This window comes from Condylura cristata, unplaced genomic scaffold (assembly GCF_000260355.1).
Source record: "Condylura cristata isolate star-nosed mole 26May11 unplaced genomic scaffold, ConCri1.0 scaffold00035, whole genome shotgun sequence".
NCBI classification, from domain to species: domain Eukaryota; kingdom Metazoa; phylum Chordata; class Mammalia; order Eulipotyphla; family Talpidae; genus Condylura; species Condylura cristata.
In genome coordinates, this window is record NW_004567136.1 from 10,575,531 (window position 1) to 10,600,089 (window position 24,559).

Consider the following 24,559-nt stretch of genomic DNA (forward strand, 5'->3'; position numbering starts at 1 on the left):
AAAAAAATGCTTACATAGTTTTTGTCTTGTGCCAGGTACCACCCCAAGTTTCTTTCCAAAACTGGAATCTTATAATCCCCACAACAGCTTGATAAGATCAACATCACCATTATTCGTCCTTTAGATATGAAGAGGTTAAGTCATGGGAGGATTAAATAACCTGCCCAAATTCACAGAATTAAGAATAAGAATATTTTTCCCATGAGTTTTGTCAAACTTTGATGTAGGGAAATATCCCTTCATTCTTTCTCATTATCAAAACATACCTGATAACACCATTTATTCTGTTCATGACCTTCTTTCACAATCTGGGAGAGAAGCTAGCACTTCCCATCAGGGACCTTCTTCTTTCTAGGTGGATAGTTTCTAAATGCTTCTGCTGCTTGTGTAGCCTGAATTTTTCACTGTAGACATCTTCATGAGATTTTAGGTTACTAATAAGCACATTAGACAGTTGACTCACACTTGCAGAATATCTGGAAAGAAATTGTGGAAAGAAAAGTAAAGTTGATAGCTAATTGTTGCAATCAGTTATCTCAGCAAGTAAAATTGTAAAGAATGTCCCATTCCCCTCTTTCTGAATCATTCTTTGTATGAATCATTGGATGCAGGAATCCGTTAGCTTTTTATACTGGAAACCTTCATTCCCTATCATCAACTAAAACATAGAGGGTGCTGAATTCGGGCCTGAGATTGGTTATACCACAAGCAACACACCTTGAAATGCAGCATTAATTCAACTTGGTTATTTCTACAGAAAAAAATGGCAAGTTATTCAAGATGGAAAATATATTAAAGACTAGAGCTTTCAACCTACAATAAAAATGCTCACATTGGCAATTCTACTGCTAGTTGATTGAACACCAACTAGATACTATGCTTTGCAGATTATTTAGAGTAACTCATTAATGACCAACATTGTTATATGTCAAGTACCGTTGAATTTTACTATGAGGAAACCCGAGCCTAAAGAGTTAGATAAAGCTTCCCGAGTCATACAGCCAATATGTGGTAGAACTATCTTGGGTTCCAGGCTCATAGGCAAGAAGATCTTCAGACATTAGTTTAACTTGGTGGAACACAAGTAGTTAGCAAAGGGAGCGGAGCATAGACATAATGTCTGTGGACGTCACCTTAACAGTCACAGGATCATCGTTTATTTGTGCTTTATTAAATATTCTCTGCTCTTACCTTCATTTCTAACAATGATTACTCCCCCAAATTGGCAAGTCCAAAGGAAATAAAACACATTCTTATGCTCCCCTGGTTTCTGGCAGAGCCATCATGTAGAGCCGCCTCACCTCAATTAGGAATTCGACTTTAAAGTCTGTTGTAAAACCAGTTGAATTTTGAAGTAGGAAAGAATAAACCATATTTCCCTTATGAAATATTTTCACCTCACTCTCTGGTGTGCCCAAGTCATTTATTGTCATGAACCAATCTTAGCAAAATGCAAAGGAAGGATGTGGTTATTATAAAATAACTACTCCCCTGGTGATTACAGACACTTGACGATCTGTTGTTCCTTATGCTCTCCCAGGGGGATAATTATTTGTCTCTGATGGTGTTGGAGGCATACTGAGAGAACTCACACATCCCTTTCCAAACTGGGGCCTCTTGCTCATAGAGGAGGTTAATCTACATGGCTTTCCAGCTAATCACTCTGGCACCTGCCTGTTCACGTGGTGACCAGCACTGTCAATAGAGTAGGTTAAGCTGTGAAAATAACACTGAATCACTCCGAGCTAGACAGGTCCACAGAGGTAAGTGGGGGTGTAGCACTTCCATGGAGAACTCTTAAAAGATCAAAACATGTTCTTTGCTTCATTCAGTGGGACCTAATTTTTCAAGAGGCAACAGAACAACAGCATGGAGCTACATTCAGTATACTTGGCAGGACTTACTGCCAACTGAAATCAACAAAACAGTCTCTGGTATCCTGTTGCTCACATAAACACCAGCATCCTAACCCCTAGCAAGCACGAATCTCACCTGGCACATTTTTGGGGTCACCACATACCAATAAATGCCCCATTATCCTCTGTAAGTATTATCCTATCTGAGACTCAATATAAAAGTACCATATCCCTTAATATTAGGATGGCAATATATTATTTATGTTTGAAAATGAACTTGTTCTCTCTTGCAAGCCTAAGTGCTGCCAAGGCACTGTCGGGTAACAGTCTTTTTCTCAGAAATTCTTCCTTAGGACAATCAAGCAAATTGACTATAACAGCAGGACTGAACCCACAGTGATTCAGCATTTTACATGATGAATATGTAGATAGAAATCAGTATTCACTCCAGGAGATAGTAAGATACTTCACCTCAAAAGAGTGTAGTTGAAACTGTATCACTAAGGAGAGTAGATGCAGACCCACCTGTGAGGTCCACCGTGCAACACTACACATTGATTTGTCTGAGGAAAGCCAAAAATTGCAAGTCAGAAGGCCAGCGATGCCCAATCAAAAACAATCACTCAGCCATTCACAACTTTCATCCACATGGAGATTGCACATGATTTGTTTTGCCAAACTGCTCTTCCCTTCGTTACCAAACAGCAGCAGAAATGAGTCATCAAAAAAGTGCATATGTGTTAACTCTCAGCATATTTGTTGTGGTCACTTTTATATCATAGAAGGTCAGAAGCTACTTTCTACTAATGAGGCAAGGTGACTGACCCTAATGCATTGTCATAACCAAGCTCCTGGGACACTGGACTCTGGCTTCAGTTTTTACCACTGTGCTACCAAGGTCACTGCCAACCATGGACATAAGAGGTGGGGTTGCTTGCAAGTCACTCTTGGCAGGGAAAAAATAAGCTGCAGTCATTGATCTTTGTTAGGAGATTGAGCAGAGATAAGGATGACGGAGGTCACAGAATGAGGTCAGAGTGGACCTTGGTTTTGCAGGACGTTGGCAAGAGTTTCAAGATAACCTTGCACGGCGGCAGAGTGGGAGGAGAAACCCTGGCATAAATGGAGGCTCTCCTTAGTTGCTCCTGTCTAATTATGCTTTTAGGCTTGACCATTTTAGTCTTCATCTAAATTACTCAGTGACCAGAGCTGCAACTCTTCATGAAATTAGGCCTTCAGCAGCCCTCCCCAAGCCAGACAGTATTCACCCCTACGGTTCTGCCCACCTGCCTGCATCTTCAGCAGGGTCGTGCTGGGACCTCTGCAATGGTGGAGCTGAAATGAGCACATCTGGACCATGATCATTCCCTCCAATTCTGGCCTTGGAGACCTGGCACCCTGGCACCTTACTTCTTACCTGAGCACAGCGCTTCATCAAGAAGTAAACCATCACTATCACTTATGATGCACAAAAAGAGACTAAATGTCAGTCCTTTCCCCTGATACAAGCTCCAAGTAAAGATGACTTTCATTTGGGACCCAAACCTAAGAATATCCAGGTCCGCTCAGAGCCATCACTAATTGTTCCTATTTTTCATCTGGAGAGCTTGGCAGGTCTGTGACATTATAGCAAAAGTCTTCCCACTAGGACCTTGCCAATTTCAGCTTTAATTCCATCAGTAAACAACTTTGACTGTGTTGGGAAAATTCCATTAATCATTCATGTGCTGCAAAGAATGATACACAAAGGAGCTGTCAGCACCAGGCAGCAACTTTCCATTTGTTTGGTAATTAAGAACTCCAGGCCACCTAATGGAGCTGAGATGCAAATTCATTGCCTGGTTGGAGTCACCAGAACGAGCTGAAAAGAATTCACTTGCACTTAAACCCCTAATGTCCAGTGATATGATGCATCTGCGCAGCTCCTGTTAGGTGAACAGTGAGCATGTTGCTTCTAGAAGATGAAATGATGTACTTTGGAAAAGCCCCTGTTTCTTTCAAGAAGATTCGGATTCTTTAGGACACCTACTTTCAAATAACCTATTTGAATAATAAATAATCTATTTTCACATAATCTATTTGAATCTACTGAGACATGTTTCAATTACAAAGACATAATCTACATTTTCTGGTGCTGTTTTATCACCCACATATAATGAATTGTAATTTGATTTAAAATTTGAATGGGATTTTATTTCCTCTCTAGGGATCCTAAAATTTAGCGGACTGAGATCCAGAAAACATTAGCATTGAGAATCTCCCATGTAATAGAGAATATATACATGTATACATTTTTTAAAAGATTTATTTATTTATGCATACAGAACTAGGGTACAGGCCAGAGGTGCAGGGGCTATAAGAGGCTTCACAAGAGACAGAGTGGGGAGCAGAACAGGCAGATCGACGAAGTACACTGCTGAGGAGAGCAGTGGATGGGTCAGGAGAGATCTGCTGAGCCCTATGGGTCACCTCCAGGGCGGAGGATTGAACTCACACTGAAGTGGCTGTGGTTGCTTGGAGTGCTGTGTCCTAACCCATTGCGCCACCAGGGAGAGCCCACGTGTATACATTTTAACCTGAGTTGTGCGTACTCACTCCTTCTCTGCTGAGATTCTAGGGGCAACCTGATACTTCCATTTTCCTAGAAACGCAGCCAGCACATTTGTGGAAGTTGTGAAACACCTTCTGGTAGATCAGTGATGACTTAGGTCCCAATTGGTCTCTTACACCATCAGACAAAAACAGCTACACTGTCACCTTAGGAACAGAGATGATGGTCAAGTGGTCGGAGGCAATTCACCTTGCTTGCTTTTCTCCTTCCTTCCATCAAAGTGTCCACTTGAAATGTCTGTGTCAGCCTCCGGGTGGCACAAAGGATTAAGTCTCTGTAACTACAAAGCTGTCGAAAGCACGAGTTCAATCCCAGCCAGGGAGCTGACCCATATGGTGCATCAGACCTCTCCTGTCTTACCTGCTGCTTCCTTCAGCAGTGTATTTCAGTAGATCTGCCTGTTCTGCTCCCTGCTCTTCTGACGAATCTTCTTAACTCCACATCTCTGGCCTCCACCCCAGCTCTTATATGCATAAGTAAAATAAAATAAAAGTCTGTGTATCACAGGGAGCTGATGGGAGAAAGACAAACCAGGTGTGTGTCCCATATTTATGGCAATAAAAGAGGCTTGGGCCCTTCTCCTCTCCCTCTGGTTCCCAAGCACTCAACCCTCCCCAGGAGGAAACAGCCCTGTTCTACAATCCCAGAGACTCTGTCAACAAATGCACTTCAACTTTAAACTTCTCTATATTTCGATTTCAAGTGGGGTTTCTGACTTCTCCTTAAGCAAAATGCTTTCTTCAGTTGATGAAGTTATATGGGAAAATGTAAACTCTAATGGGGATTTGATAGAAGGCATTTCTTTAAAAAACGCAATAGTATATGGAAATTTATACCATAGTCCCTTAATATTCATTTATTTCTTTAGGAGGAGTAGTGCGCTTTGCATTTAATAGTCCCTCTCAGATACTTCTTCCAGCATTTTGCTAATTTTATGGCCTCAACAATGAGAAAACATCCGGAAAGAATCATATAAGATTTTTTTTTTTTCCTCAATGGTCTCTTCTCTGGTTAGAGACATAATCAGTTATGCCCCAAACAAGTTTAATACTAAACATAACGGTAGAGAGTAATATTGCCCTATGCTCTCATCTTTCTTTTCACACAAAAGGTGCTTAGATGAATGCATGATATTCCATTATACAGCTCCACTATTTTAAGGCATTTTTCTGTTTCTTTAAATGCACAGGCTGCTTTGACTATTCACATTTAAATTTCCACTTTGCCTTTAGAGAAATAAAAAAGGTCAAACAAATAACAAATTATAGCATTTATGTGTCTCCAATACCACATTTGTGATTTCTTTTTAGAATAAAGGACAGAATTTCAGTGATATTTTAGCTCCAAGGGGAAGTCCTCACGTGTTCAACTTGCGCAAGCTGATGATTTGTGTGTGTACATTTTGGGGAGTGTATGTGTTAGTTGGACACAGCAGAGCTATTAAGTTAAAACATTGTGACTCAATTTGTCCCTTGACTTTTTTTTTTTAAGATTTATTTATTTATTCATACAGAACTGGGGTACAGGCCAGAGGCTCAGGGGCAGCGAGAGGCCTCACCAGAGACAGAGTGGGGTACAGGACAGGAAGATCGACAAAGTACACTGCTGAGGGGAGCAGCGGGTCAGGAGAGGTCTGCCACACCATGTGGTCACCTCCGGGACAGACGGGGAATCGAACTGAGAAGACTAAGCTTCTCAGTGCAGTGCTTTAACCTGCTGCGCCACCAGGGAGGGCTTGTCCCTTGACTTTTAACAAAGATCTTGGTCTCTGAGAGCCAGATGGGGCCTGGGAGGAGAAGGAGGCAATGAGAAGACAAGACACACCTCCAAGAGAAAGACTCACCTCCAATAAGCCCATCCTCACAGCCCTTTCACCCCCAAACAGAATTCTTATTTCTGATTCCAAATTCAGCCTCCTGTGCCTTCGCCACCAAAATGTCAGACTTGCCTGTCTTTTGAACTTTCTCACCCCATACTCCATATTCTCCCCACCTGTCTCCCCACTTTCAGGTCTTTCAGAGCCTGGTTCTTACAGAAACTTTTCTGGAATATTTTCTTCTGTGCTCAACCAAGACGCCTGTAGATATTTCTCTCATACAACATCCAGACCATATTATACATTTCCTCACACCCTCCACCTCCTGCTCAAGTGGCCTTAGAGAGGCAGGCATTCTCCTCCTCTTTCCCTCACACCTCACTCTCCAAACTTATCCTCCCATGAAATAGGTTTATTTTCTGCTACACTTTTCAAGGTGACTGTGGTTTCCAGAAGCTTCCATCTCATTAAATTGTTATTCACCAAGTGCTTTGATATCTTTAGCACAATAGGCCACAAAGAGTAAAGTGTCTGCTGATGAACACATATTGAAAACATGTGGCTAAGATAGAAATGATAGAAATTTAACTCTTAGTCCCACTAATGTTACAAAAGGCAGCACTTCACCTCAGGTGGAAACACTTTTCCACTATTTCCTTTCTCAAGTTCACAGTTGCATCAAAGCAAAGAATAAACACAGTTTTCCTAGACAAGCAAAATAGAAAGAGCCAAAACCATTATTCTAATAATCTCAAAATATATAAATGTATAAACTTATAGGACGTTTGGACAAATGGTTGACTGTGTTAACACTTGCAGTTATTAATGATTTGAAAAATACTGAGTATAGAAAAGGATTGGACTCACAGTCAATTTCCACAGCAAATATGGACCAGTTTTTCAAAGATACTGTAAAATCTTAGCAGATACAGAGAAAAAGTGTATATTAAAATGAATAAAGGTGATTTGTTTTTCATCTTGACCACTTTTAATTGTCCAAGACAGAGGTGTTGGGCGTGCGCAACATTGGGCATGTACATTATTGCACAACTTATGTTCAGAAATTCGTCATCCTGCAGAACAGAAACTCTGCCCATCCATCATCATTTCTCATCTTCCTCCCCTCCAATGCATGCAGGACCACTGTAATTTCTACTTCTAACTCTATGAATTTGACGACCAATGACCTCATATAAGCAGAACTCTACTGTATCTGTCTTTTGTGAAGCCCTTAGTGCAATGTCCTCAACTTATTGATTATATAGCATGTATCAGAACTGCTTCCCTTTTAATGCTGAATCAAAGTGTATTGGCCAGCTGCCCCACCTTTTACCCATAATGCATCAGTTGGGTGTTTGGGTTGCCTTCACCTCTTGAAATCTGCCAGTGATGTACCATTGAACACATATTGCTGCGGAACTCTGCTTTCACTTTCTTGGGGGGTAAATACCCAGGAGTAAAGTTGCTGAATCATATGGTGATTCCATTTTTTTAGTTTTCATATCGGTTGTCATAACAGCTTCACCAATTTATTATCACTGTGCAGTAGTCATGTGGAGCTACCATTAAAATATGCCATTGACTGGGTGACTTACCAAACCAAAATTTAAGTTTTCTTGGTTTATTCTTGATATTAGGAAGGCCACTGTAAAGGTGCCAGCCTTTCAGGTGAGTGTTTTCTTCTGTGTATGGACAGTTACCTTCTCTCTGCCCTTCACAGAATGGAGAGAGAGGGAGAGAAGATGGGAGCAAATGAAGGAAGAAAGTAGGGAGGCAGGAGATGAGAGAATTTCCCTCTTCATATAAGACCTGCAGTCTACTGGATTGAGAACAAACTCTTATGGCCTCATTTAAACTAACAACATCCTAAATGCCCTATCTCCAAATTCAACTGCCTTGGAGGTTAAAGTGTCCAAGTATGTATTTGAGGGGATACAACTCAGCTGACAACATCTGTCAGCTCAATCCATTTTTTGTTGATTTGACACATTTATTGCTGTGCTGTTAAGTGGTAGATGGCCAAAGTTGTGGAAAGATACCCTATAAAATCAAATGTATGATTATTGATATAGCAACAATAATAAGATAATTAAATACCACTTTTAAGAATAACATAGAAAGTTGTCTCAGAACGAAGGGAACTATCTTGTGTGCAGTGCAGCTGGCCAGGGCTACTGTAACTTCACACAACACCAATTTCCTGTTTCTTTTCACTAAGTAAAAAAAAATGTATCACAATTACAAATTCTTAGTAATGGCAACAAAGACTTGGTAGTATCCGTCAGATCACTCTGAATAATTTACATCTATGTACCCCACATGATAAAGAGCTTTCTCATTAAAGATTCCTTCTAGCTCAGCAGAGGACACACATCCTCTCACCCAGTTCTGGAAAACATTCCTTCATGTGTGTTGCAGGGTAGGAAAGTACTTCCTTTTGATTGTCTCAATAAGATCCCTTCAGTTGATTTTTCTTACAAGTGGTAAATAGTAAGTTTCCTAAAGGGATTCTAACATTTACTTTTATCTCAAAATTAATCATCTATTAATACCCTATAATTACATTCAGACTTCTCAAAATAACAAGTAATGAAAATGTGTCACTTGAACACATCACTTGAAGTCACACAGTCTTTTTGGGTTTATCAGTGTCATAGGAAAGTCTTTTTATATAACTTCTCAATTAAGAAAACTGAGTAAAGATTTTAATTTGCACAGAGTATTTCCCTCTTTGGAATATCACATTCTTGAGCTCACTAAACATTTTTCCTCTAGGTTGTTGAAGACTCTTTCCCATAATCTTAACATCATCATGTTAACTTTCTATAGCATGTTTAAAATGGGATCTAGATTGAGGTAAAATTATTGTTGGTCAATATTCTCTATTCTCACGCAACCAACTTTACTCTAATATCAAGGACCTGTATTTCTTCACACTTTAAGTTGTGTCCTGATTCCAATGTGACTTTTCTAATCTCACTTCACTTCTTGCAAAATAATCAATAATTAATTAAGTACTCATATCTTCTGGAGCACAAGTTTTCTTTGATAAACAGAATTTTATCAAACACTTCATGTACTATAAGTGAGGAGTATTAAGAAACAGTCCTTTATTGTCTAGCCCGCTCCCACTGTCATAAAAGCACCTGCCAAGTTCATGTTAGGCTATTTCTTCCAATTTTGCTAAGGATATTCACAAACACTTATTGTACAACCCTTTCCCATCACATATCTCCAGCTTATAAAACACAGGTCTAGGATAATTAATGGAAGAATTTTGTCAAATGACTTTCTTTGAATAAATTCTTAAAATTCTATAACTTTTTTTCTTACCTTTTTCCTAAAAGCTGGGGAGGGGAGTTCTTCTTCCTTATTTCAAGGCAGGGGAGATTGCCTTCAAAAAATCACATGGAGATATTGACATGGGATCCACAGAGCTTAGTGGAAGGTGTGGGACAAGAGGACTAGATATTGTTCAGGGTATTAATCAGATGTATAATATGAAGCACATATTATGTAGTGAAAATGTATAACATTAGTCAAATGTATAATATAAAGAGGGATGTATACACTCACTCACAAATCTTATGAGAACATGGACTTGCTTAAACCTCAGCTGTGCATCTCCTTGTCTGATACGGTTCCAGCAGAGGGAAGGAAGAGATTGAGTTGTAGCTGCCGCATGGAGGTAAAAGTTCAAGTTCACCTCTCAGTTTCCCTGAGTACATGATGGGGGGAGGAGGTGTGGATGAGAGATCAGTTCTTGTACTGTTGGGTGAGGAAGGGACTCTACAAGCTCCTCATTGACAAATGATTGTGCCCTTATGATTGCTGGGTGACTGAAAATCCTACCTCTCCAGATCTCTGATGCCACCCCTCAGGGAAGTCCATGGGGCCTCACTGTTGCTAATAGGATGAACTTTCAGACTCCCTAAGACTCTAATCCAGCAGGAGGAGTTGCTACCATGGATGGAGGTGAACGTCTAGGCTCCTTCCTCAACCTTCTCTGATATCACCTCACAAGCACATGGACCACTCACCACACCTCAAGGTAACACACTTCTACACCCATGTGATGACTGCCACCAGATTTCAGTGGTGTTCAGCTGAGGTAGAGAAGAATGTAGTTTCACTTCTTTCCTAGGTTGACCTTTTTTGGTCCTTGGCTAGAGAGAGATCAAGCTTTTGTTGGGGATTTCTCATTCCTGTACCTTTGGCATTTCTGGGTTGCTGACTTCTTTATGTTCAAGGCAAAAAGCAAACTCAGGGAAATTACTCATGGGCTGTTCATTAAACCCCAGGGTTCCTAGCCTGTCTATGCCTTCTGTTATCTCCCATGGCCTTCTCCCATGTTTTATCTATAATGCCCAGGTCTTTTAATTGTACTTAGTGGGAGACATAGGGAAAAGTGTATTTATTCCATCTCCCCTATGGTGGAAATCCTGTAGGACATCATTTGAAATGGAAAAGTGCTGAGAGAAATTCTGAAGGGCACAGAACCAACCATAAAACATGTTATATGTTACAGTTATAAGTTAAAGAAATAATATTTATGTGTCTGATGATGATCAGTGGTAAGTGAACAAGGGATCTTCCAAACAGAAAAATAAAACTCTCAACAGGTGTGGTCGGAGGATTGGCTCAAATGTTGTATGTTTGCTGTGCTGATGATAATTCTGGAGAAAGCTGAGCATTTATTTGTGAACTTGAAGATGAACAGTGAAAATTTTACAGGTTCCAAGTCTTTTCAAATGGGAAAGTGTTTCAGTCAAGTTACTTGTTGGGGAAACCGAAACTATTTATTCCTGATAACATCTGTGGAATTCACTCAGGCAAGGGATGTCTGCTTCAATTGATTTCCAGTTTGTAAAATTGGTCTTTTTTTTTTTTTTTAATTCAGGCTCATAGAAATGTAGCAGAAAAAAGGAAACGAAACACCAAATCAGAGCCCATCAGAAACAGAAAATGCTACATTTTTCCAAGGAACAGAACAACTAAGTGGATGGAAGGAATTGCTTACAAATCCATGTGAAGATCTGAGGAGACCAGTCTCAGGGAAAGCTGGATTTCAGGACTCCCTTGAAGGCTGGATTCTGTTTCCTAGTCCAACTATATACTTTCTGCCTTTTTATTGGTGAGCTCAGTCCATTAACATTCAGAATGACTGTTGACATGGAAATGCCCATCACTGTCATTTCCTTTCCAGCTTTGTGGTTCTATTTAATCCCTTATTCAGTTTTATGTGTTTTTATTCTTCATTTTGGTTCAGATCCTAAAGCTTTAATATTTTTTAGTGAATACAAAATCCTTAAGACAGATCAGTCAGACAAAGAATAAATAAAGATATAATTGTTATAAACAAAGAACTAGATCTTACAAGTCCAGTAGATATTTTTAGGGCATCACACCCCCCAAAAAAATGCCAGACATAGAAAATATCCTCTGAGACCATAAAGATATTGAACTGCAAATCAACTGCAAAAAGAAAACAAGGAACAATATTAATACACAGATATTAAACAATATACGGGGTTAATGAGGAAGTCAAAGAAGGTATCAAAAAATAGCTCAGGACAAATGATAAATGAAGACACATATTTTCAGAATGTACAGTATACAACAAAAACAGTTCAAAGAGGGATGCAAATAGCAAGGCAGGCCCACATTCAGAAACTAGGAGAAAAAAACCATGTGTCTCAGTTCAAGGAACTAGAAAAAAAGGAACAAAAAAAGACAAAACAATAGAAGGAAGGAAATAATAAAAACCAGAGCAGAACTAAATGACATAGAAATGAAAAAAACATTCTACAAAGTCAATAAAACTAAAAGCTAGTACTTCATGTTGCAGGACTCACAGGTAGTGGGATGACAAGAGACAATCACTGACAGATTCAGCACGTGCTGCTGGCAGTAGATGATTGGCTGGAGAATTCCTGTAAATACCAGCAATCCCTAATATTTGCTGATTCCCACCAATGGCTTACCTGCCAGTTGCCATTGGAGATCTCCATATAGTTATTTAAGGAAGGAAGGAAGAATTATCATTATCAATATCAATCCGTGAGATTATCTACCTATCTATCCATCCATCCATCCATCCATCTAGACAAGTTGAAATGTTATAAAGCAATGTTATTTCAGTTAATGAAAAATGAAAGTCTCTGTTTCTTTATCTGCACACAGAAGCTATCTTGGGGGTAGAGATGATTTAGGTGAGATAAATGATGTCAAGTTCAATATGTCCTCACTGAATGTAATCAGCAGTTTCTTGGAAAAAACGTTAAAAGGAGATGATGTATAATATAAACAAGTTCTCAAATAATACAGTTTCACGTATATCAGAGGGGATTGCTTTTTTTATCATTAAGGTTATAAAGAAAATATATTAAACAAAAAGACATGATTCCTGCACCAGTTGTTACACACATGATGTTTGGTCCTGATGTGAAGTTCTTGTTGAACAAAAACTGGTACTTTCAATTCAGTGGTGCCAAGCTCAGGGGCAGGATGGAAACCCTGTATTTAGAAGGAAGAAAATAATATGAGAATAAATGATAATTGTGGAATTATTGACTGGAAAAAAATGAGCAAAAGAGTGAATGGCCGATAAGAAAAATGGAATGGCAAAATTTCTAAGGGCAGAACAAGGAAGAGACGCCTGGATGGCTGGAGTCTGGTGTCAGGCAAGAAGATGCATGGAAGGCTGTTCTTTGGAACACCTTACAAAAAGGTGTTCTAGAGTGTACCCAAGAGAGACTTCGTCTACATAGCTATGTCGCTTGCAGCTGACCCTCATCCGTATTCCGTGGGTCCCCAAGGCAGCTCAGGTGGCAGTGCCAAAGTAAAGGCATAAGAAGTGATATTTCCCAAGCAGAGATGTTGCCTACCACAGTTTCTTGTCCACATAAATCTCTACTCCCTCATAGACCCACTGGTGCTTCTGTTCAACACAATCATTCTCCTTGGGTTGACTGTTTGCAATTAGTTGACTTGACTGTGCATTTAAATATACAAGGCACATATTTTCAAAGAAAATGGACAGATATTTCATTCTTTATTAGTCATCTTGTTATAGCCCAAAAATCCATTATTTCAGGACTTTTTATCAGTCCTGCTATAATGAAAAGTTGGTGTTTAAGATCTTTTGTGATTATCATAAAATCAGATATGTCTGAACAGTTTCCTGAAGGTAAAACCAGGTAAAGTTCAGCCTTTGCTTAAGCAGTTCTTAGCCTTCTGGAAAGATTGCTGAATTTTGTGCTCCAAATATCCTCTCTTAGAAGGACGGTGCCCAAGGTCAATCAAGCTATTTCCTCTAGTTTAACATGGGTGACGGTGGAGATGAGCAGATTTGACACATTTAAATAAAACATTCTAATCGCATGTTCTGGCCTTGGAGGCCCCAGGCAGCAAACGCTGTATTTGTTAGACACCACGGCTTAATTACTCTCATAAATGAATTATACCAATTTCAATTTAAAACCATAAGTGTTACAGTTGAACTAGGGTCAAATTAAACTTTCTGTCAATTATGCAGATTACTTAAGCAATTATGTAAATTGTTAATAAATTCTTAAGTGATGAAGAATTTTTCTTGAGAAAATATCTGTTTTATACTATGGAGCTCAAACACTGGAAGACCATGGGGACTCAGGAATAAGGAAAACTTAGCTTAAAATATTCATCTTAGGATTTATCTTTGGGATTCAGCATTTGTGACAAATATAGGTCTCTGACTACCTGATACTAGAAAGGGAAAGACTGATTTTTGACCCAAGAACTTCTTAGTTTTATGTTGTGGAGATGCACATTTTGTAGAATGCAAGATGGCGCCCAGGCCCAAGTGTTGGGGTTGGCGAGGGTATAATGGTGATACTAAACAAACCTCCTCCTTGTCACTCCTGCTGTTGTTTGAAAAGTCTTTACTGTTGTCACTTTTATTGTCGTTTTATTTTGTTTTTACTAGTGGACTGTTAATATAGTCACTCTTGCCTATCTCAGAGTGGAGTTTTCCAACTGCCCACTAATTCTTATGAGAGATCAACCCATAGGGATGCAGTGACCTGGCAAATAATGATGGCTCAGAGCAGAGCCCCCTCTATCCACACAATTTTCATGCCTTTGCTTCTACTTCCTTTTTACCTCATGAACCATTCACTAAACAGACATGTGACCATAAACCAAATCCACTCATCCAAACAAAGACATTTTCTTTTCATTGAAGGGGATTTAAAAAAAAAATCAACAAAACTTAAGCCAAAAATCCAACTGCAGTCAATTTTGGTTTCCAGGTTATAGAGGTAAATAATTTGAAGTCTTCCCTGGGCACAGAGTCACTCTTCTCTCTGAAATGTTTACAAAACCAACACATGTTCATTCTTTTATTTCTCAGTTGCTTTTTAATATAAAGTTGAAATCACGCTTTATTAAATGAGAACTCTTTTTTTTTCCCCTCCAATGCCAGAAAGGGGGTTTTATTAAGTTGATTTTCTTTTTTTTCCTTGAGGTAATTTTAGTCTACAGTTCTACATAGGTTTTAGGTGTGCATATTCTCAGCTCAGCAACTGGGTGTGTCATTCCACATCCACCACCCATGTGGCGGTCAGCATCTGCCACCAGCAACTGCTCCCCGGTGCCTTCCCTTCCCTCTGCTTCCCCTCGGATGACACAATTCTGCTGGATGAGACTGAAATAGGAACGCCTGCAGTTGTATGAAATTGGCTTGTTCAGGCTGCGAAAAAGAGAAAGATCAGAACTCAGAGGAGTTGGGACAAGCAGTCAATTCTGAGGTGTGCTTGGCTGCAGCATGTTCTGAAAGCGTAGCGACAGCAATCGCCTCAGCTGTCCCTGTACTCTTCTTCCCTTCTCACCAAGATCCAATATCCCCTCATGGACCTTGACTCTCCACATTTCAGTTGTCTGCCATCTTGTCTCTATATCGCTGTCAGTCTCTTGGGAGGGTGTGCTTGATGGAGTAGTTCAGCGGTTCTACAGAGTTACCTGCTCTCGGGTGAGAATCCGTCCATCAGGTCAGTCCCTGGGCTTTTGGTCAGTTGTCCCAGGATACAGCAACCATGGGGCCCAATGCACAGTGATCAGAAAAGGAGAAGGCCTTCCTGCTAACATTTCTCAGAACAGGACAGGTCCAGAGTCAAGCCCGGGGTGTTCTGTGAGTGGAATACCTGTTTTCTACCTCCCTCTGCAGCACCAGGACTTTGTTTTTGCTGCAAGCTCATGGCCTGTGACTGCGGGCATGTGGGGGGAGGAGTTTACAGGTCCCAGAAAGAGGAGAGACAAGGAGTGCCTGAGGTTGGCTGAAGATGGGCCACTGTTGTACACCTCAACCATGAAAAAGTCAGCATTGGAATCAGGTGGAGACAGCCCAGAGTTCACCTGTAACTAATTGAAGCCCTAATAAAGGCAGAACCTCCGACCTGGGTCCTCTGGGTTCCTACCTTGTGTAAATTAACATTTGAACATGAGTTATAAAATGTGTGGCATATCAAAAAGGAAAGCACCTGATACCTTGAAATATGCATACTGATGAGAGGAATGAGAAAATTCAATGAATGCTAAATTATGGGTCCACAGAGGGCTGCTTTTGTTAAAATCTACATGTCACTATCTGTAAACTCCAGAGCATTCGACAGAAGCATAGGGCAGCTGTACCTGGCAAACCTTCCCTTTTTATTTCTTTTTAATTCTTTGTGATAGAGAGGAAAGACTTTATAAAATAGCAGATGAAAAGACCCCTTTCAAAATGTGTTCGCTTTGTAGTGACTCCCTTTCTGGCTCTTCTGCATACTTAAAAGTCATCACCACCTTGAGTAGGTGGCTGGCTTTTAAAAAGACACTGCCTCTTCCCAATCCTGCACAGCTACCAGACCTGCCTTCAGAAATGTCTTATTGTCATCGCTGTCAGCATTTTCGTGAAGGCCAGCAAAGCCAAACAAAGCCCCCCAATTTTTTCTAATCCGCCTCACAACAATGCTTTGTGGGCTCTCCACTGCCCCAGTTTCAAAGCTACATATGACTGTAGACAGAAAGCTATTTCGAGCATTGAAAACAGCCTTATTACCCTGCCATTTTTGCACAGTTTTTTTTTTTTTCCCTTCCCCGTGACATTAGAGAGTCCGAAGTGACATACATTTTTTATAGCTTCATAAAGTCGTCTCCTGACCGGGTCACCCTTCTCATAACTAGGGAGCAGAACGCTTGAAAAAACCCATTCATCAACGTGAAAGGAGCCTCTGTCTGCAGCTTCCAATATGCACATTCTGGCAAGCAGCAGCTCAGTGCAAACGCTAACTTGCTCCTTTGCTAATGCCAAATGACCCCCTCACTTCTCCAGCACCCCGAGGAGGACAAGAAGGACACGGTGGCTGTTCACATCTGCAGACCTGCTTCTCCAGCAGCCCGGGCACCAAGCCTTCCTGCTAAATGTACTGAACACATCCCAAAATTAGTTTTATACATACACTAATTAAATATTCAATTAAACAAAGATAAAAGGATGGGGGTAAATTTATTCTTGCCTAATGGACTAGAGCCTGCTTATTACTTTTTCACCGACATACATTCAAATTCTGTGAAAAAGAGGGCAGGAATTGTAATCCTTTATTTTTTTTCAAATGGTATTCATGTGTGCTTTGCTCAGACTTTCAGATTCAGAAGGACCTATCCTGGGATTGATTACGGGTGTGTGAAAGAGGGAGGGGGAAGTGGGAAGCCAGGAGAATATGGGGAGTCCTAAAACTTCTGGTGTTGAGCAAAATCTCCATTAAAGCAGACATCTGTCCAAGGGGATCCTTTCCATGGAATTTAATGGTGTGCAGGCTTTGGGACTTGAAAGCTACATGCTTGCAATGGATTTCAGGTCCATTAAAATTGAGATCTCTGACAGATGCTGCAACCAGATCAGAATGACCCCCCCACACCATACCCCCATCTCCACTCTCTGCGCGATACGCTGCATCTCAGTGCTGAGTCTTTGATTTTAAAAGCCTAGATAGTTTAAATTCAAATAATAAATGAATTAAAATGACCTATCACCCTCAAAGGAATATGGTTTTATTGGGGAGACTTGCTCTTGGGGTGTTACATGGGTGCTTTGCTTGATACTGAAGACGTTGTCTGGAGGCTTGGTGTTGAATAGACAGTGCACATGGCTGTTGTATCATACGTGTGCATGTGTCTCACGAATATGTGTATATGTATAGTGAGTGGACACATAAGTAAGGTTTGATGAGCCATAGACTTCCGAATGTACATCTAAATACATATATACACTATGTATATCTAACTCAGAAACAATCGGAATACTACTCAGAGGACAATAAAATGATTGCTCTTAACAGCGCTCACTTTCCATTAACAAAAATCACACAAAGCTGAAAATATCCTTGTCTCTCATCCTCTGAGTTTTAGCAAGATGCCAGATTGGCAGTTCTGGAAAAGCAGACTGTAAGGTTCACTAGCCGTCCAGCCAATCACATGGTGCTGCCTGATGTGAAACTCCCTCAGCTCTGCTAGGTCTGTGGCCACAAACAACTAAAGGGTGGACTACAGGGTCACCTATGGGAGTATAGCAGCCTCTCGGCCATGACACTCCATTGCATGAACAGCTAGCCTCATGTGGAAGCCGGAAACTGCAGCCTCTCTCCCCTTTAAGACACAGCCCATGGGGCATGGGTGATGGTGGGGGGGGGGGTGGTTTGGGGGAAGGCATACCAGTCAACTCTGGTCCATTCTGAGCAGTAAATGCATGGTGTGGGGAACTTATCCACTCAGGGGACTAATTTTTCTATCTATTAAAATGAAAAAAAAATCTGAAAATGCTACAGAAGCAGCGTCAGACACTGCAAGACTTCATCCTCATCCTTTCAAAATGGTATTTGACAACATGACCAATGAGATGCCTCTTTGTGGTAAAACAACAGATGGTGATGCAATGACATTTCATTTGATTTTAAGACCCTGTTGTAAATTCAGGTGTAAAATAAAATTTTGACTTTTTCTTAATAATTATTAGATTTTGAGATTTCATCAAAACATCTGAAATTTCATGACCATTTGGGCTTGAAACCTTACTGCTAATCAACTATTTGATGGACTTCTTACAAATTAAAAGCACTAAGACTTTTAAACCTCAAATTACCATCCTAGCTTACATGTTACTCTGTTTTCACAGACTAATTTCATATCATCTAAAGCCAGTTCTGAACTTTGTTATAGGTACTTTAACAAAGTCCTGTCATGGGGCCTTCCTTAGTGGTGCAGTGGGTTAGGGCACAGCACTACAAGCTAGACGTAGCCACTTCACTGCCAGTTTGATCCCTGGCTTGGAGGTGACCCACATGGTGCAGGAGACCTCTCCTGACCTGCCCGCTGCTCCCCTCAGCCGTGTATTTCATCAGTTGTCCTGTTCTGCTCCCTACTCTGTCACTGGTGAATCCTCTCACCACCCCTACACCTCTGGCCTATACCTCAGCTCTGTGTGCACAAGTAAGTCAATCTTTAAAAGAAAGTCATGTCATGATAATAAATAGACATCCCCAATTAAGTCTATTCCCAAGCATAAAATGGGATAATCCTTGATTTCTCTGAAATCACCTTGCAGGTTTAGGAACAGAGAGAAGTGTGGCCCAGCTCTCCTTGTCTGGATATGTATCATGCAGCTCTGTCAATATCAAGCTGCAATGCACTTTGTACTTCCCAGGCATCACTGCAGATGTCTCAGGCAGAGGGTGAGGGTCATGCCACCCTCTCTCACTAGGAGATCCTCAGCACCAGTCAATATACTGGCATTTAGTAGAAGCCTAATAAGTGAATCACTAGGATTGTAGAAAGAAACAAGAGTTTCACTATTTTTTCAAACTGAATAAAACACTGGAGGGAGTAAAGAAACATTGGGGATGGAGAAAGGTGACACTTTTTCATTGCTTTGCAAGTAGATAGAATCAGAAAACATCAAAAGAAAAGGTTAGAGTGGAAAGAATGTTAAAGATTTTAATATATAACCAAGGGACGCTAAGACTACTGCTCTAAAACCTGATGTAAATGATGTTAACTGGTGAATTAGGCGCTCTGCTTTGACCTCTAAATTAAAAGGAGCTCTTTGGAAATGCACATGTTCCAGAATGTGCTTCTACACCTTGTTTCTTTGAATGATTTCCCTTCAAGTCTCACAGACTAGAGTCTGCCATGGATATCCTTGTGACACTGAAGAAAAGTAAGGTCAATTCAGGCTGAGTAAAGAAACACTCCCTACCAGGAATTCAGGGACAATTGTGCTCAACAGTGAACTATCTAAAGTTCACTGCTATAAACAATCACATTGATTGTCCCTTTATCTATTTGTAACTTACACAGATTTTCAAGCTACAGATATTCCACCAGCCCTAAATCCAAGTGCAGTTAGTGGGTTAATGGTTTAAACACATGTTTGACGTAGGCTTTGTCCTACATAAAAAAGACAAACTCTACAGTACATTGGAAAGTCTTTAGTTTGTTTCATCAATGAGAAATCTGAATCTCTAAGAAATGTATTTCCTAAAGGTCACTCAACCCTTAGGAAAGGTTTATTTGAATTCCATCTTGCTACTCCAAATCCTTTGCTTATCTCACCAAAACAGACAGTTGAAGCAATAAAGATAGTCATGACAGTTGCTATGGTTCTCTATATCTGCATTCCCAAAAATCCCAAGTATAGTTAAATACGGGAATCCAAAATTATAGAGGTTTCCCACCTATTCAGTTACCTTTTTACCTCAAAAAAAAAAAAGTGCCCCCAGATTTCTATTTCAACTGTTTCTCTATGTAATTGCTGCACATGTCATCTTTAAAAATTGACTCAGTTTGACCACCTTCCCAGTCTTCCAATATTCTTACTGACACTTATATTAATGAAGAGGACCCAGGGCAGAAATTCTCCATTCCTCACTCTCTCACCCAGTAATTTTGACCAGCATATCTAGAGAGCTCCAAATTCTAAAATGAATTTAAATTAGTGAATCCATTTTCACAATCTCCATGGTCTACACCATTATCACATGTCATCTGGATTACTATAATAATGTAGTAACCTGTCTCCAATATTTTACATGTTTTCTTTATTAGGAAGAACTGTCCTTAACACAAGGAAAACCCACTTGTATCTCCTTTCACTTTTGTGGAACTTTGCTTAGCAGTTTCATGGTGAATTTCAAATAGCTCAGCTTTGTAGAAATCTAAGTTCTCATAGTGGGTGGACCTCCTTAATCTTTTGTCGAATCAGCTAATACTCTCCATATCCACACTCTACTTTCCACTACTCACCGTTTCTGGGATGTGCTTTCTCTTTCTTCAATTCCACCTTTGGAATCTTTTAACTGGAATGTGAATCTGCTGTCATAACTGGCATATCATACTATGCACTAGGATTCCATTGATGTAATGTTTTTCTTTATATCACAGCCCAGGTTGTTTTTCATAGAAGGGAGAACAAAACAAAATCAAAGTTCTTACAATATAGAACTATTTTTTTTTGGCATTTATTCACTTGCATTTGCTAATGGTAGTGTAAACAACTTTGCTTGCTTAACCTTTGTGACTGAGTCTAACTCTGTTATGGCCCCATAATTTTGATGAGTATTGAAATATTGATGAGTACAAAAACAAGATCAAATGATTCACTCTAGGTCATATAGGATATCAAGAACCACCAAGATTAGCCTTTCTGCCTGAGGGTGGGTTGTTTTGATATAGAAAATCCCTGTGGCTGCCATATAGGCATTTATTTATAAACTGTCCCTGGTGGAAGTAGCAGGCAATTCAGCTAAAGCCAGTTGATGAAAGGAACATAGATGTGATGATTGAAAAAAAAGTAATATTTGTGACTCTGATATTTACTGAACAGAGAGAAGGGGGAAAAACTGTGTGATGTTTCTAAGATTATATTACACTATACCTTTTGCCAAAACCTTGCAAGGATTTCTACTGTAAAGAAATGCCATGAGTCATTTGTACCAAGAAATGAAATAATAGGCTGTTTTTACTGTTTTTATGCCATGCAAAAATGTGTTTTATCTGAATACTTGGTCTATTTATGCAGTACTTTATTTTTTTACTATAAAGTCATGTTCGCTATAGGGAAAAAAATCATAACACATCATTAAACAATACCAAAACTGAAGAAAACACAACTAGGCACTTCAAATTCTCAGACACACACAAATACACACAGAGATAGAAAAAGAATATTTTACATTCTTTTTACTTTCCTGTTCTTTAATGGAACAATGTGTCATGAATTTCATTTTGTCAGTATACATGTATATCAACCAAATAAAGATAGATTATATTGTAGTAGCAACTAGAAGCTAAATATTTAAATCATTAAAAAAATCATTTCTGGTTCATGCTTTGTCATCATAGTAAAAGGGAAGCACATTGTGGTCACTCAAGAACTCTGGTTTTATCAGATAAGAAGAAGAGCTCTATAAGACCTTATCTTTACAAAATAACCCTGTTAGAAAAATGCAATAAATCATAGCCTCTTGCATTCCCTAGACAAAGAGCATTACATTTAATTATCTGATTATCAACGAGCCATGAAAGGTGATCCTTTCATTTCCAGCAATTTGAAAATTAGATCTATCTGAACTATACTGTCATTTTCATTGGTGCATAGTATTCCATCTAACCATCATTTTGGCTTCTTTGTTTTTGTTATAAAAATGGCTTTCACATTTAGCTGTAATCATATCCATTATTAATTTCTTATGGTAACTATCCATAAATACAATAAACAATTAAATAAATGCAATTTAAGTGTACGTATTTTAAGGCTTTTGATACACAGTCAACATATATTTCAGAAAGCTATCTTTCCATAGGCTTTGTATACCAGTACTTTTCAAATTTATTAACTTCAGTTTTGCTGCTTAAAATTTTTGTTTTAAACTTTTAAAAAGTTGGAAGGCAAAATTATAGAGTCATAGTTAGTTTTAAAATCTCACACAGAATTATCATTTTTTATTAAAGTATTTTGTTTGTATCATTGTATCTTCCTAAATATTCTATGGATTGAACACTACCACTGGACATACTAAAATGTGTTAAATATGAGTACCTTGAGATTTTTAACTCAGATATGAATCCCATTGCTACTTTATGCATCCTATTTGATGCCACATAGGCATCTTTGACAGATCAACTACAAATGTGTCTCCACTCTAAAACTGAACCTATGACCCCTTCATAAAGAAGGTTATCAGATTAAAGACCCAGAAGTAATGTATATGCCTATTGTTTCCTTCATACCCATATCCAAATAGTAAACCAATTCTGTAAGTTCTTGTCTAAAGATTTATTCAAATTCTACCAATCCTCACCAGTTCCATTGATGTTTGTTGCAAGCCATCATCATTGTTTGCGTGTGTTAAGGCAAACATCACCCAAATTGTTTCCCTAACCCTCATCTGCTATTATCTTATCATGTTTCTCTTTGTACTAGACTCAGTAGGATTTTAGGCTTTCCCTGTAACATTGCAATGTGTTCCCTCCACAGGCTCTTGAAGCCTTTGACTTCATTGTCTCATATGGATTGAAGAGGAGATCTAAAAGGAAATAAGACAGATTGTAAAGTATATAAAAACAAAAACACAGCATACGAAAATCTGTAGGATGTAAATATAGCAGCACTTATAAGGGAATTTAAAGGAATGGATAAATATACTTGAAAATAAGGGCCCTCCCTGTTGATGTAACAGGCTAGAGTGCAACACTAGGAAACCAGCCTCCATCTCTTCAGTGCTAGTTCTACTCCCAGACAGGAAGCTGACACTGACCCACATGGGCAGCAGACCTCTCTTGTCTCACCTACCGCTCCCATCCGCAGTATATTTAATAAATCTGCCTGTTCGGCTTCCCACTCTGTCTCTGTTGTTCACAGCTCTTGCACCTCTGGCCTGTATTCAAGTTCTATATGCATAAATAAATAACTATAAAAAAAAGAAGAAAAATGCTGCTACCTTGCCATAAAGTCCATTCTTGCTGATACAATGCCACGTGAGTATTAGGAACCACTTTATGCCAATAAACTTGACAATTTGCAATAAATAGACAAATGACTTACATAATAAAAATTTACCCAAAAATAAATATTTATTTGTTGCAAAAATCTTACCTTAAGAAATAAATCCAGATCCATATGGCTTCTCTGGAATCCTTTATCAACTATATATGGAAGAATTAATACCAGTGATTTTCAAACTCTTCAAAATATAATGTAATTTATTACAGGCTTGCAAAGTGGCCCAACAATTGAAAAAAATCATAGATCACCAGATAAATTATACAGAAAGAATAATTCTAACATTTTATTAGTTATATAAAAACATAATTCAATATATATTCACTATGAAACAATTCAGTAAATCGATATATGGTATCTATGAAAAACTGAAATCTATTTTGTACTATTTAGTGGAGGGCTATATGTTTTCCTCATAAACTAAGAAGACTCACGCTACTTTTGTTCAACATCATTGGTGATCATAACCTATGAAACAATGCAAGAAAAAGAAATTAAGTCATCCAATTAGGAAAGAAGGAGTGAATTAGTTTTTATTTGCAGATACTATTGCTAAAGTAGTCACTTTTAAGGAATCTACAAAAAAGATAGTAGATCGTTGATGATTAACAAGACCACAGGACATGAAGTAGGTGGGCAGAAATCAATTGAGTTTCTATATTTCGGTAATGATCAATTTGGAAATTAGATTTTTTAAAAAGTGCAATTTAAAATGGTACCTAAAAATGGGGTTCCCTGGTGGTTCAAGGGGTTAAAGTGCAGCACTATGAAGCTATCCACAGGCTGGGAGCTGACCCAGGGCACAGCAATGTATTTCAGTCAATCTTCTTGTTCTGTTGCCCACTTTGTGGCTGGTGAATCCTTTCACCACCCCCTCAGCCCCCGACCTCTGACTTCACTCCAATTCTTGTATGAATAAATAAATAAATCTTTAGAAATAAAATAAAATGGTACCAAAAATCTCAGCATATTCATGAATGTCCTATGATTACACATTTACAATGATTAAAGATGTACAAGATTGACTTTGATCATGACTAATGAAAGAAATTTATAGAAGAGTAGATACAGACCTAAGCTATGTTCATGGATAATAATTACTGATGTTGTTAAGATGTTAACCTTCCCAAATGTAAATGTAAAGCTTAAGAGCTCTGGAACAAATGGAAAAACCTTTGTGATGTTTAATCAAAGATTTCCTA